Source organism: Pan troglodytes, chromosome 7 (assembly GCF_028858775.2).
Source record: "Pan troglodytes isolate AG18354 chromosome 7, NHGRI_mPanTro3-v2.0_pri, whole genome shotgun sequence".
Classification (NCBI taxonomy): Eukaryota; Metazoa; Chordata; class Mammalia; order Primates; family Hominidae; genus Pan; species Pan troglodytes.
This window is the reverse complement of record NC_072405.2, coordinates 145,062,022-145,077,500: the sequence shown is the minus strand read 5'-3', so window position 1 is coordinate 145,077,500 and position 15,479 is coordinate 145,062,022. Positions and strand designations below refer to the sequence as shown.

Here is a 15,479-nt window from a genome sequence, read left to right as displayed (position 1 = left end):
CTTGGCTTCTCATTTCAATTTAATATATATTATATTGCCTTGGCTGTTAGGCCTTTCTTGCACTTGTTTGCCTCCCAGCCATAAGCCAGTTTGAAGGCCACGATCCATCAGGTCTAGTGGGTTAATCCATGTCTGACCAGTAAGACCTACCTATCTTGACAGTCACCATGATGACAGCATGTCTTATTTTAAATAGAAACCTGGTTAGAGACTAATATAAGAATAGTTGGTCTTGAATAGATGTATTCCTTCTCTTAAGCGAGGTAGGTTTTATTAAGCCTTGTATTTTGAAAAATCCTGAAAGGAAATTGAGAAACAGCTATCATTTTGTTAATTTTGGCTCCTTTTACTGTATTTTATTTTGAAGTATAGCCATTCCTAAGAACGCTAGCACATGAGTTCATTGTTGATGTTATAACATATTCTGAATCTTAAAACAAGGTACCAAAAATACATTCATAGAACAAGTAGATAAAGTAGCACTGCTATAATTAGGGAAAAATGGTAGTTTTCTTGTAAGCCCTTTCTCTTTCAAGAGCTTATAATTTTCTGTAAAAACCAAACATTATCCTTTGGGCACGTGTGTTTTATTCTTTCTCTTGATTCTGTGTTATAAAGTTTGATTAAAAAGGAAAGATATTAACTTTTTGTCTCCCACACAAAGAATGTTCATAATTGTAATTTTTGGGTATGACTTGTTGCCATACCCTTGAGCCTCCCTTTGTTTAAAGAGTAATTATATATATATATATATTTTAATCTATAAAGAAGTATCTTTGACGTGTGTGTGTGTGTGTATGTGTATAAAATCAAAACGGCATACATTTTTGAGAATATTTAGTGATTCCTGAAGACTGTATTATAGTTGTATAAAGAATTAGATGGCAGGCCAGGCACGGTGGCTCACGCCTCTAATCCCAGCACTTTGGGAGGCGGCTGAGGCAGGTGGATCAACTGAGGTCAGGAGTTGGAGACCAGCCTGGCCAACATGGTGAAACCCCGTCTCTACTAAAAATACAAAAAAATTAGCTGGGCGTGGTGGCCCACACCTGTAATCCTAGCTACTCAGGAGGCTGAGGCAGGAGAATCACTTGAACGGGGAAGCGGAGGTTGCAGTGAACTGAGATTGCGCCATTGCACTGCAGCCTAGGCAACAAGAGTGAAACTCTGTTTCAAAAAAAAAGAATTAGATGGCAATAGCTTTAGCAATCTAATGTGGTAGGTGATCTGGCATTATCTATCTCTTTGGTCACATGAGGATAAGGCTGCCCATGTCGGTTATCCATGTCCTGGGCCTTAGGAAGAAGGGAGCCAGAATCTTAGAAATTTGAACTGAGAAAATTGAACGCAAGTTAGCAGCCTAAAATATAAAACCGATATAAAAATACAACCAGATTGTGTATGAATTATTGTTTTCTCATCTTTATTTTGTGCAGATCAAGAAACTGAACTGTGCAAGTATTTTCTGTGAAAGGGTGAATAAGCTATCCAAAGTGAGTGATTTTAGCCTGTGTAGAAAACATCTCCAGCTGTGTTAAATATAAAGCTGTCAGTTCTTTGAATATCTCCTTGCAATAATTAATCATCCTTCTCAGTTAACAGCACAGACAGTACAGCACAGGTAAGAGAGTAGGCTCTGGAGCCAGTCTACCAATGCTGTTGTGACTCTGGGTACATTGCTTTCTGTCTCTCATTTCTCATTTACAAAAAGAGGATAGATAACACTAGTACCTACCTAATAGTGTTGTTATGGGGATTAAATTAGTTAATATATATAAAACACTTAGAACATTGCCTCAGAGATAGTAAGCACCATGTATTTACTGTTTGTTGCTGCATATCTATTATACGATTGATTGATTGATTGATTGATTGATTGAGACAGAGTCTTGCTCTGTTGCCCAGGCTGGAGTACAGTGGCACAATCTTGGCTCACTGCAACCTCTGCCTCTAGGGGTTCAAATGATTCTCCTGCCTCAGTCACCTGAGTATCTGGGATTACAGGTATGCGCCACCATGCCCAATTAATTTTTGTATTTTTAGTAGAGACAGGGTTTCACCATGTTGGCCAGGCAGGCTGGTCTCGAACTCCTGGACTCAAGTGATTTGCCCGCCTTGGCCTCCCAAAGTGCTGGGATTACAGGCATGAGCCACTGCGCCTGGCTGTATAATACATTTTAAGTGGCTGGTTTTATTAGTTAAGTTCTCGCAGAGAATTTGGCATTTGAACTGGTCCTTGAAGGATAAATAGGATTTGTAAAAGTGAAACATAAAGAATTGAAAATGGTAAAAGCTATGTGAATTAAGTTGTTAAGAGGAAGTAAAGAATCTTTGTTTCCATTTATTGCATACTAGCTATGTGCCTGCCTCTGAGCTTAGCATTTGATGATCATTACATTATCTTATTCAATCCTCATAATAACCCTCCAAGATAGGTATTTTATTTTATTTTATTTTATTTTATTTTATTTTATTTTATTGATACGGAGTCTTGCTCTTGTCGCCCAGGCTGCAGTGCAGTGGTGCGATCTCGGCTCACTGCAACCTCTGCCTCCCAGGTTCAGGCTATTCTCCTATGTCAGCTTCTCGAGTAGCTGGGATTACAGGCGCCTGCCATGATGCCCAGCTAATTTTTGTATTTTTAGTAGAGACAGAGTTTCACCATGTTGGCCAGGCTGGTCTTGAACTCCTGACCTCAGGTGATCCACCCGCCTCAGCCTCCCAAAGTGCTAGGATCACAGGCAAGATAGGTATTTTAAATTGTCATTTAACAGATGGCAAATAGCCACAGAAAAGTAAAGCCACTTTTTCAAACTCACGAAGTCAAATGTTTGGCCTAGTTCTGTCAGACTGTAAAGCCCATGCTTTTAATTGTTATCTAATACTGCTTTCCTATCAGTAGACTATCAGATTATCATTCCTAAAGATATTTAAAAGAATGGGTGCTCTAGGGTTGGAGTTCAAAACATTAATAGAATTTTACTATTAAGGATGCATGTGATCACTTTGCTGCTGTGAGAGACTCTGGATGCTGTGTTTGCTGGTCATTTCAAAGGCTGAAGAGAAACAGACATGCCTGTCCTTGCCAAATACATTGTTTCCCCTATCATTCTGTCACTATGGAAGTACTTGTTTTTTCTGACCTGGGAATAATGGTATTGTGGTTATTGGCGTTTTTGTTATCTTTCTTACTAGAAATTATGCAGATATCCCCAATTATATCCAGATGCACACCTTAGATTCCAAATTTTGTTGCCTGGGATTGACTGAGTACCCTTTTGAGTTCCCTGCATCAGAGACATGTTTACAGTTGTGCTTCCCAGTCTTCAGCATTTATGGTTTCATGTTTGTCAAATTTGTTTGAAGTATAAAAGCGATAATCTTAATTCTGTTACTGATCATTCCTTCATTCTCTAGCTTAATTTGTCACATCATCTTTCTTTTGAAACGTTTAGGGAATTAATAAATTAATAATTTTATACTCATTCTTTTTCCACTCACATATCTCACTGGCTTTATTCAGAATTAAATTTTTTTTGGTCCCTGTGTACTATTTCCTTCTATTAATTAACTGACGGTTGTTTCTCTCTTCTGTGTTTTTGATGCTTTTTTTTTTCTTTTACTGTTTAAAACTTTTTCAGAAGATGTAGCGAGTGACTCAGGTGCTAGCTAGTGTTACTGATTTCCCCCCCATGTTAGTTAATACCATGTCAAATATAACTGAAGAACTCTGTTGTACTCACAGATTATGCCCCTCATGGTCAGCAGACTATTCAGATACAGACTTTCAGGGGGAAGGTTTTCAAAAAAGTGTGGCTGCAATCTGTAAATGCTTTTAACATCTGCACATTGCATTACTGTTTTCAAATGTTTTTATACCCACATCATTTTATTTAATATTCACAACTATTCTGTGAGAGCTTTATTCTTTTATGTTGTAGGGTTTTCTTATTTTACAGATTGGGAAACTGGTGTGGAGCGGTTAAATGACTTACTCAAGATTACATAGCTAGTTATAAGTGGAAGGACAAGGATTTGAAGGAACAGGTGTGGCCTCTTCCAGGAAACAGTATAAATAGTCAGACTTTATGAAGGATAAATTGGTAGGAGAGTCATTTATCTCACTTGTCTGTAAAGAGGATTCTTTTTCTCAAGTAGAGCGTGAAGTAGATTATTTACTAGAAAAGCTTGAAAATGCATTTCAGAAAATTAAAACTGCTTTGAAATTAGGTGCATAATAAGAATTGTTTCAGAGCCTGGCATCCGTTGGACATTACACACATATTCTCTGTCAATGAGGTTTACAGTTAAGGTCTCTTCAATCCTTATTTTCTGAAATCTCTTTTTGCTTATATATTGAGACTGAAGTTAGCAATTTTCCTCCAGGTGTGGACTTTGAAAATTAAATATACTTATTGAAATGTAGGTTGTGTTTATATAGTGCTACCCTCCAGGATTCTTGGAAATTTAAATGTATTATTGTATGTATGAATCATGGAATGCACTATAGAATCTATAGTGGTTATCAGTTTTGTTTTGGGTGTAGTTCATGGTGTTTACTTAAGTCTCTAAAGCAGAGTTTAGGATCTCTGCATTTCAGTTATCTGAGTGCTGTGGGCCTACATACCCACTCAGATTCTCTTGTTCTAAGTGGTCTTAACACTCAGTTAGCTCTATGTGTTGGTGGTGACAAATTTTACTATATTTATGACCTAGGTCTTTGAGTGGGCACTGTTTCAAGAATCTAAGAAGGTACTGGCTACTATTCAACTCACTATCGGTTTCAATTATGGTCAGAGAATTTTGAAAACAAAAATTCTGAATGCCCTATAGTTTAGTAAAAAGTAGTTGATCCTTTTGTTCAAAGCACTCTCCCACTTCACCTCCCCTCTAGGTTTGAAGCATTCCTATGCAGACAGTTTACCGACATGATAAACAAAATTATCCATTCATGCATCCTAGGATTTTAATGTTACCATCGCCCTCCACTCAAAATGCAATATGCATTTAGTCTGTAATAGCATCACTCCATTTTAAGTGAATAGTTGTTTCAGCTTTGATTTGTAATCACAATTAAGGTAAATTATCCTTGTTTGCCTAGGACTGTCCTGGTTTTAAAACTCAAAATCTCTCGTCCAAGGAACCCTCTCAGTCCCGGACAAACCAGAACAATTTCTTAAAATACTATTTAGGACAACTGGTCACCCTAACGGCAAGGCTGTGTTGTTGATTAGGCTTTAGGCATGTTATTGAGACTATAGACTAAGCTCAGATCAATGGTTTTGAAGATTCTGTATGGGTCAGGATTACCTGGAGTACTTGTTAAACAGACTGCTGGCTCCCATCCCCCTAGTTTGGATGGAGTAGGTCTGGGGTGGGGGTCTGAGAATTACTTTAGTAACAGTTGCCTAAGCCATGCTGACGCTGCTGGTTAGGAGAGTGCATTGAGAACCACTGGCCTAGATCAGGCTGTGTGCTGTGTGAGTATATGATGATGCTTGGTTCAGAATTGTGGAGAATGGGGAGCTGTGTTTCTCTGCCTCACAGGTCTAAGCACCAATAACACCAAAGGGTATTTGTATCTGAACTGTGCTCATACAGCACAAGAAGAGACGTGCTCCTGTTAGAGGTGACAGAAGTAGGGGAAGGATTAAGAACAGTCTAGCTGCCGAATCCTTCATAGTATGGATATATTTTGATTGTTTATAGTATCTTAGGCAAACTTTGATTTGATAATTAATTTGAGTCTTATAGTCACAACATCTGAAATGGATACTTCAGAAAGCAGATATTCATTATTATAGCAGAACTGATTATAGCTGGGTTTAGCAGGGATATAATGGTAGCCATCTTGCCTACTTCTCAGTTATCACTGTAAAAATCTAGTTACATAAAAGGTGTGAGCATGCGGTACAAATAAGATGTCATGGTGATGATTAAAGCGTACTTTGTTGTTGGACAGTATGTTTCACAGTGCTTTCATCTTCATGTTCCATTTGGTTGTTTTCAGGTGTCTTCAGAATTCAGCAAAGTAGATGGGATGCAGACGTTACCATTCCCTGAGACTCTTGCTACGATCTTACAGACTTCATTGTGCCAGGCTTAGATGTCTTCAGAGTCACCAGGTACTTGGTTGTTCCTAGATAGTGGGCCTGCCTGATCAGGATTTGGTACTTTTCCCACTGAAATAAAATTGTTTTGCCTAAGCCTCATTTTGTGTGTCAAGAAAATAAAGGCAAAAGAGTAAGTGCTGTGCTCCTAATCCACAGCTAGCTGGTAGTCAGCAGCCTGGGAGGCTGAGTCTCTGGTCTCCTAGTCTCAACCTTCTAGGCAGTGAGCATTGTTAATCACAGAACAGGCCCTCCTTGGACTCCTTGGCTTGCTCGTCTTTGTTTCTTCCAGGGCCTAGCGTTCACATCCACACACATACTACATACGTTTCTGCATGTGTGCGTGTGCATGTCAGGGAAACCAGAATTTGTTCTCAGCTCCTTACTCATGTGAGCTTAGCGAAATCGTTTCTCCAATCTGTACCTTCTTCTTCATCTGTAAAATAGAATTATCATCTGCTCTGCTACTAACCTTAAAAGTAGTTACTGCATAAGGATGAGAAAATGTATAAAAACACTTTGAAGCTTTTGTTACAAAGGGCAGTTAGTAATAATGAGTAAATGATAAATAAGCCTTATAGAACAGGAAGCCTTTTCATCTTTCTGTCCTAAACACCCTTCTATTTTATAAATTTTTCAAGTAGATTGTTTATTAATTTAGATAATGTTTTCTTTTTCTTTTTGTCTCTGCTCTATTTATTTAACATTGGATATATAGAGAATGGTAATTATTATTGAATGGATTGAAAACAAGAATAGAGTCTCTTTGGGAGTATCTGTGTGTGTGTGTTTTTTTTTTTTTTTTCCATGTAATTGGAGGCATTTTCTGCTCCATGGTCGGTTTCTAGTGGTTTGTGAATTCTTGCCTTCTGCCAAGTGTTTTCTCCCTGTCACCACCCTGCTACTACTCTTTGTGTTTACCTTCCCAGCTGCCCTGCCTTATTTCAGAGTTCAGAGTCAAATTGTAGCCAACCATTTCTGAGAGCCTTCCTAGACATCACTGAATTTCAGCTGATTAATAGATTTAAGGGATGCGAAATCTAGGCCAATTCAGAATTTTACTTCATTTGAGGGTTTTTTTTCCAGAATATTTATCTTAAGTTACAAAATGTTGTTTCCTGTTAATTGTTTTCTTATGTATTCTGGTAAAATTTTATAAACCCAGTAAAACTCTCTTATAACAATACTCTTGGGGGATAATGGCTTGTATTCGTTCTGGATCGTCACATAGGAAGAGATGTGTTTAGGTATCTAACTTGGTTTCAGCATTGTGCTTGAGACATCTGTGGTAGGACAGAATCTGTGGCAAATGTGGCATGGCATACATTATATATGGCTATTCATAAACTGCCTTTGATAGATTGACAAACATTTCCAGTTACTGAACCAGTAGCACTGTTCCAGTCAGTAGCTCAGTAATATCCATTTTTTTGTCTGTACAGCAGATTGTATGTATGCATGTGTGTTTTGCCCATTTTTATAAAAATGTGTTAAAAGTAAAATGCTAATGCTGATAGAAAATTGACCCGCAAATATGTAATGTTTTTGACAAAGATGGAAATCATAAAGCATGCCAAAAATGGTAAACCTTTAGCTTCAGCTATCCCCTCATTAGACTTTACCTTCTTACTGTGTATTATTACAAAGATTGTGTCTAGAAGATATTTTATAATGATAGAAGGTATTTTATAATAGGGTTTCTTATCACATATACTTAATATTCAACTTCTGTACATTTAATTTTCATGTTTCCTCAAGAATATATTATACAAAGTCATAGCATTTGACAAAATTCCTTCATAACGCTGAAGAAAATATTCTATGTATTGTTTGTGTGAGTTAAATACAGTGGCTCTGATAAAAATGTCTTTTGATCAGTCTTTAAAAAAATTAAACTGAGAACAGGAAGGTAAATTAAAGGGGAGATTTGGAGACTTGTGGTAACTGGTTTATTGCAACTTAATGTGCAGCATCCTCATTAGTCAAGTATCATGTGCCTACCTAGGCATGAAATAGCTATTTTTTTCCTGATTTAAATCTGGAAAGTTTCAGTTGTAGTACAGTTTGAATAGTTGTTGTTGTAAATAGCCACTGGACTTTTTAAAACAGTATTTTTCTTCAAAAACAGTGAAGGTCATCTTGTATCCATAGAGACCACATGTACTTTCCTCGTTATTTCCAGCATTATTTATATAATGGGTAGAGTTATTTACAACATTAAACAAAAAGTATTTCAGAGAGCAACCGTTAAATATTATCACAGGGTAAATATCAGCAACTGAAATCCTTTTCTCATAGTTTCTCAAAAAACTTGGTATTAGGAAATTAGTAGTCTCTCAGAATTTGTATATTGGTTTTCTTCAGTAGTTATTCTGTAGAGTGTGTGTGTACATATGCATGCTCATGTATGTATGTATGTTCATTTCTTAAATCATTTCATAAATCACCGTGACTTAATTGTGGACTTTAATTGTTTTCATAGTTTTTTTCCCCAAAAGAAGGTTACTTTACATATTTTATTTTATTTTTATTTTTTTTGAGACAGGGTCTCACTCTGTCGCCCAGGCTGCAGTGCAGTGGCATGAGCTCAGCTCACTGCAGCCTCCACCTCCCAAGCTCAGGGATCCTCTTACCTCAGCCTCCCGAATAGCTGGGACCACAGGCATGCACCACCACACCCAGCTAATATGTTGTATGTTTTTAGAGATAGGGTTTTGCCACTTAGCCCAAGTCTGGTCTTGAACTCCTGGACTCAAGCGATCTACCCATCCACCTGCCTCGGCCTCCCAAAGTGCTGTGATTATAGACATGAGCCACTGTGCCTGGCAATTTTACATATTTTAAGTTAAAGCAAATCTTGGTTTTTGATGGAATGCAGATTTACTTATATTTCACTTAGTCTTTTTCCTTTCTTTCAGAAAAGTGGTGTGGAAACAAAATGGTTTTAGTATATTGCCTTATAAACAAATTTAAGATCCTGAGTTTCTTTTATTATCCTCTTTGTTTTGCTCATTTCCTTGAACTGTACATCCCTAACCTAAATCAGCTGGAGACAGGGGAAGAAAGTGTTAGATTCTTACTCAGTTTAGATCCTCTGCCAGGAAAACCCACTCTATTCATTGTCAACTAAATTAACGCTTTTTTAAATAAAAGGAGTCATTTTTAACAATAACGTCAGGGCAGCAGGCATCCATGAGATGTATGGTCACTGATCATTAGGGTTATCATTCTAATGCGTTTACTATTTTGAAACTCTAGGGAGAAGAAAACAGAAGAAAACTTATTTTTGCATATGTTGGAAAAATGTGTCCTCATGTAGGATATCAGGGTAATATCTTTAATGTTTCATACTTACCAAGATAAATTTGTAATGCATATTTTCTTTTAAAATTAGATTATTTAGGAGAAATTGCACTTGGTGAACCACTTACTCTTTAATTATTAGCATTAACTTTATCATTTTTGTTTCAAGATGTCACAGCTATTGTTCAGCACTAGAAATTATATAAATTATTAGCTGAAGATGATGACTGGCAACATTTATGTCTGTTCCTCCTCTTAAATTTCTTGTTCAGAAAGTCTGTTGTTGTAAACATCCCCGACTGGAAGCTGTAAGACACAGCTAAGCTTTCAGTCAGATGTTTGCTGCTACCGGCTATTCACAGACATCCTCTTGATATAATTCTGTCCCGGAGTGGAGTTGAGGAGGCTATAAAATGTGTGGGAAAACCTCAGAAATCTTTAGCTGCATTCTTTTACTGCACTGACAGTGCACGTATTATGATAGTTGAATGTAGGGTGCTCTCCTAATAACAGGATATGCCGTCTCGAGCTTCCCAGACTTAGCGTGCTGCTGCTGGGCCTTAGAGAATTTAGTTAAATAAAAAGTGTCCCCGCCTATTCCTGTTTCTGCCCTGTCAATGAAATTTTAGTCTTTATAACCTTTCCAAGTAGGCTGGAGTTTAACATCCCAACAATTCAGGAGACTGATTTTCTCCATTGTAAATTCTGTGGAAGTTCTGGAGAATAATTTCATCACTACCACCCAGCAGTATGCAATCTAGAAATTTCAGCTTTCCCTATACTTAAAAGAGATGTGTGTGCAACATTTTTCTCCGTCCTCTTAGCCCCCCACTTCCTGTTCCCCTCACCCTGAGTGATATTACAGCTCCTAATCAGAACTCTCCTCTAAGAAAAACTGCAAGACGTCAAGCCACTAAGCCTGTTTACATTTGCTAATGGGTATGCATGTCTTTTTATATTAATATTTTTCCTAAGTATTTTCAGATTGTTGCTTTCAGATTTATTGCTTCCTCCTTAAAATATAGCTGCCCTGAAAGCAGCTGTATTGTATCTATTTTTTGTGTTTCCCCACAGATCTGAATAATCCAAGGGCTTTTCTCACAGATGACACTCAGTGTGGACTAATTGATAATGTATAATTTTATAGCAGCTATTTTCTGAGTTTTAAAAAATTGTTATTTTATTTCTGTTAGTCTTTCAGACACTGGAAAACATTTCTATTTTATTGGCATTTTTCTTTTCAATAAAGCATTGGTTTTTTAAAATCATTTAGTTTTATTAAACTGCTAAACATACTATGTTAGGTTCCATACATGATTAAACCAAAAGATAAAGGTCTTGCCAATCTAATGTATTTACATGCTTATTTTCTTTGATTAGATTATAAGCTTTCTGAGGTCAGAGACATTAAATCTTGATAATTCTATTTTTTCCTGTTATAAACAGCAAGTAAAGCACCTTGCATGTATAGTACTTTAGTAATGATTTTATATTATCTTATTGCAGCAGTGTCTACTGTTTCCTCTTATCTTTTATCCAGATGAGCAAATGACAGTTTTGGTCATAATGTAGTTACCCCAGATGTATTTGTGCTACAGCTTTTATTTTTTAAATGCTCTTTTGTTAGAGTAGTAGTTTATAAGACTTATTTGGGGATGGGGGTCAGTTGCTTCAGACTCAGGTGGCTTTCCAACTTGTAAATACAATTTTCAGGCTGGATGATTAGCATGCATCAAGCATCCCTTCCTATGAACTCTAAATAAAGCAGATTTATTGCATATTCTGTGGCCCTCTGTTTTAGCACATTGGAAACCTTAGACTCAAATAGCAGTGAAAGGATAGTTATTGCTGAGCTCAGAAGTCTTCCCTGCCAAAGGTAGAATGTAATGTGTTCTGTGGTGATAGGATTATTTTGTTTGACCAGGTGACACTGTTTATTTCTTATGAAAAATTTTGATATACAGCTTTAAAATTTAGTAAGATGGATGCATAATTTATACAGTGAAATTTGAAAGATTTTTCAAAATGATAAGGCCAAACCTAAGCTAAATGAGGGGGTAGGCATTCTTTATAATAAAGCTGTTATACTCTGCCCAGCTAGGCCAGTTATCCCTAGATGCTACAGATTAATGGGGCAATCTGTGTTATGTAACATTTGTTCTATATTATTCTGCCTCTAATGAGGTGAATCAAAGACGATGTCAGTTTTAATTCTGGATGCCCTTGCTTCAGTGTAGTATAATACATAGGTACAGCCTTTTTTAGTAGTTTTCAGATGGCTACTTTATGTTTTTATATTGAAGAACCACTAACTTCCCATTGGCCTATAAGGTTAGCAATTGATTATTTATAGCAAATGGCTTGAAATGTTAGATCATCAGTATTTGTCAATAAGCCTGTAATAACTTGTTTCCCTAGCCCTTAACTTAGTGTTGAAGAAAAAAATTGTGTTATTCATTGATAGGACTTAGAAAGCACAGAAATTACTTATTATTTAAGATTTGTTCTACCAATTGATATTTAAAGTAAAACATTTTTAGTTACTGAACACCATTCTGTAAATGACAATATTTTATCCTGAGTATATGGTCTGAAATGACTTAGGGACAACTTTTTAAAGCAAATAAGTAATTACAAAATTGGGTCTTCCAATTTATTTCAAATTAGATGCTTTTGTACAAATATTCTTGGTTAGAAATAGTCATATAAATACACTGTTGGACTTGTTCTCATTGATCTCCACGCTTCAGTTCCTTCTACATGAGTCATGGGCTTGAGGTTACCCAGAAATGGACTGTGAACCTATAAACCCCAGCATGCATGTGGTATTGCATCGAGCATGTTCTGTGATTCCCTTCTACTCTTGTTACAGCTTTATTCATTGGATCAATGTGCATTATTTGCTGTGTGTGCTCAGGTAATATTTTTGTTTCTTTTTTTTAGTTTGAATATCAGTTTGGGCTTAGTTACTTTTTAAAATAAGGCTGTTTCAGATAGTCTCTGCCACACTTTGCCTAGCCTGGTTAATTGTGGGTGGACCCATGCTACATGTTTTGGCATTGCCTTTTTCTTATCTGTACCATATTACAAACTTCCTAGTAATTTGACATTCACTGCTGTCTTTGCTTTAGCTTTCCAACAGGTTTGGTGAAACAGTCCATTGCTGTTCAATATCAGCTTGCATCAGAATTACTTGGAGGGCTTATTGATTAAAACACAGATTGCTGGGCCCTGCAAAAAAAGTTTCTGATTCAGTAGGTCTGGGGTGGAACATGAGAATGTGCTTTTCCCCCCACAGTTCCCAAGTACTGCTGATGCTGCTCCTCTAGGCCCATGCTTTCAGAATCACAGAGCTCATCTTACATTCTTTTCCTGCTAGATATTATGCCCAATTAATACATGAAGTAAAACAGAAAAATCCTTAACTTAAAAACATGTATTAATCCAGAAGTTTGATTATAAAAAGGTTTGTTGAAAATGTGAGACCATTTTTTCTCCCAGAGAAAAAGTATATTAATTGTCTAGCTGGGAGGGGCCTATTTGAATGTGTTTTCAGAGAAAAGCAGAAGAAAAAAATACGGTTGTAATAGAAGTAGTTAAAACAGAAAAGCAGTATGGTTGTAGAGTGGGGTGGTGGGGAGGTATATGTGTATTTAATCTTGAGAACCAATGCTTTTGGAAAACAGCCCGAAGGGACAAGAGACTAGTAGAGACTGGCGAGGTTCCTGAAAGTCCTGGGTTACCTGTGAAATGCCAAAGATTTTTAAAGTTTGCTGGCAGTGGTTATTATATGTAGTTTTACTTCCAAATTTGAAGATTTCCTCTTCTTTGATGCAAGTGTGTTGGTAGGACCACTGATAATAGTTAGTAGAGATATTTGTGGGAATATATTTTTAATCAGAAAGAATGCAAAAAGAGGGGGAGACATTTCTTTGAGACACCTTAATGACACTGGGAACAGTAGAAGGTGGAAAGAGATCAGAGTGTGGGAAAGATGTGCCTGAGATGAAATTATCTGAATTCTGAATGTGGGGGAGAAGATGAGGAGAGGGTTGAGGGGGAGGAGAGATGACTAAGCTCCTCACAGTGTTTCATTAACTGTCTTTTACCTAAAGGAGGAATCTTCTTAATGAAGATTGGTTGATGCATCATACTGGTCATCAAGTAAGTTCTTATAAATGCAAGTTTGATTGTTTTGAAGGGAAGGATGTAGGAAGGCTGGATAATCAGCTACATTTAGATATGGAACGCTACAGGATGTCTGCATTTATTGTTGTAAATTCCTTTGGTGAAAAACGTTATCACTTCTTTGTGACTAGCCTGGGCAATATAGTGAGACCTTGTCTCTAAAAAAAATTTTTTTAATAAGAAAAATTAGCCAGGCATAGTAGCGTGCCTGTAGTGCCCCCCACCGCCCTGGACACGCCCCCACTTCCAAAAAAACAAACACCCATCTCACTTCTGCCTTTTCCTTGGATTCTACACTTTCTCTCAGGATATCTTTCCGATTGAGTCTTGCCTCATTTATGTGAATGCTGTGCCTGTTCTTTTTTTCAACAGAGTCTTATGTAAAGAACTGTACAAACTTAGTAAAGAGTTTAAGTCCTGCTTTAAACCAAGTTTCAGTTCATGTAAACATCCTACACTCAGCTGTAATACATGGATTGGCTGGGAGGTGGATGTTTACTTCAGCTGACTTGGAATATCAACCAATTAACATTGATAAAAGATTTGGCAAGAATAGTATACAGAGGCTTGAATTTTTAATGTAATTAATGTAATTAAAGGTTTGTGGAAATGTGAGACCATTTTGTTCTCCCAGAGAAAAAGTGTGTTAATTGTCTAGCTGGCAGGGATCTACTTGAATATGTTTGCAGAGAAAAGCAGAAGAAAGCATGGTTGCAGTAGGAGTAGTTAAAACAGAAAAACAGTATGCTTATAGAGGGAAAATTACCCTAAATTTATTAAAAATTTATTAAAATTCCTTTAAATTTGTTACTCAATTTAAATTTTTATTGTATCTTTTCAATTTTGCTATAGCACTAACATGACATAAGGCTCTGGGTATTGGGACAAAAGAATGCCCTTGTTTGGTAGTTGGGGTCGGGTTTGTAGTATTGCAGTGTGCTTTAACAAGCATGGGCTTTGACATCAGACATTTGTTGCCATCTGGACTCCACAAGTGAATTTGCTACGGGATTTGGAGGAGGGAAAGGCACTGTTTCCATACCTCAGTGGTTTTCTCATCTGCAAAATAGGTATGTGATTGCATGGATTGACTTATATGATGAATATAAAGTTGTTCATTAGTACAGTACCTGTCATATTAAGTACTCAATAAATGCTAGTTATTATTAATGCTGTGTTTTAGGTGTTCAGTAAATAGTTGCCATAATGCTTAAAGCAGACATAACTTGTTTTTATTTTAGCAATAAAGATGATGCCAACTTTTTGGTTTAATGGAAATGCTTTGAATCTTTGATATTGTTGTAATATAGTGGCAAAGAATTTTGAATCCCAGCTTCTGGAGCTCATATCTTGATTCTGCGAGTTACTTCGCTGTGTTACTTTGGGGGAAGTTATTAATCTCTCTGTGCCTCAGTTTCCTCAGTCAACTAAATTGAAATTATAATAGCACCTACCTGATAGGATTGTTGAGACTAAATGAGGTAACAATTTAAAAATAAGCTAATACCTGATAATTAGTTCTATATATGTATTGATTGGTCTAAACGTTATTTCCATTTTCATGTCTTTACTTAAAATACTGAAAATTAATTTTTTATAGCTTTGTTTTTCAGTTCCATGAAATCAGCCTGCCTTTTCTTTTTTTGGTGATGCATCCACATTCTGTATAGGTAAAAAGCAAAACAAACAAGTATAAAACGAGAATTATGTAAGAAGTACACACATCCTAGCAGCTTGGCAAGTGTCTGTATGCTCTTGCCTGTGCCTAAATCCAGAATTAGAATTCATGTTTGGTGCTCCTGTGGAAGATGTCTAAATGTTATGAGAAATACATGATTAAATAAAAATGTGAAATGAAAGCATGGAGACTTGTTGAAG

The 15,479-nt window shown here is 36.7% G+C and overlaps 1 long non-coding RNA gene and 2 other non-coding genes across 4 annotated transcripts in view; all 3 read left to right on the top strand.

Annotated features, from left to right (window-relative positions):
- LOC104007768 (uncharacterized) overlaps positions 1-15,479 on the top strand; it is a 48,278-nt gene that overhangs the window by 17,340 nt on the left and 15,459 nt on the right. For both annotated transcript variants that reach the window (XR_010159684.1, XR_008536851.2), the window contains exon 1: positions 1-15,479. This exon is cut by the window's left edge and continues 17,340 nt beyond it. This is a non-coding gene — a long non-coding RNA (uncharacterized LOC104007768).
- MIR30D (microRNA mir-30d) lies at positions 9,693-9,762 on the top strand. Its single transcript, NR_032061.1, has one exon. It is a non-coding gene; the product is annotated as a microRNA mir-30d (primary transcript).
- MIR30B (microRNA mir-30b) lies at positions 14,028-14,115 on the top strand. Its single transcript, NR_031962.1, has one exon. It is a non-coding gene; the product is annotated as a microRNA mir-30b (primary transcript).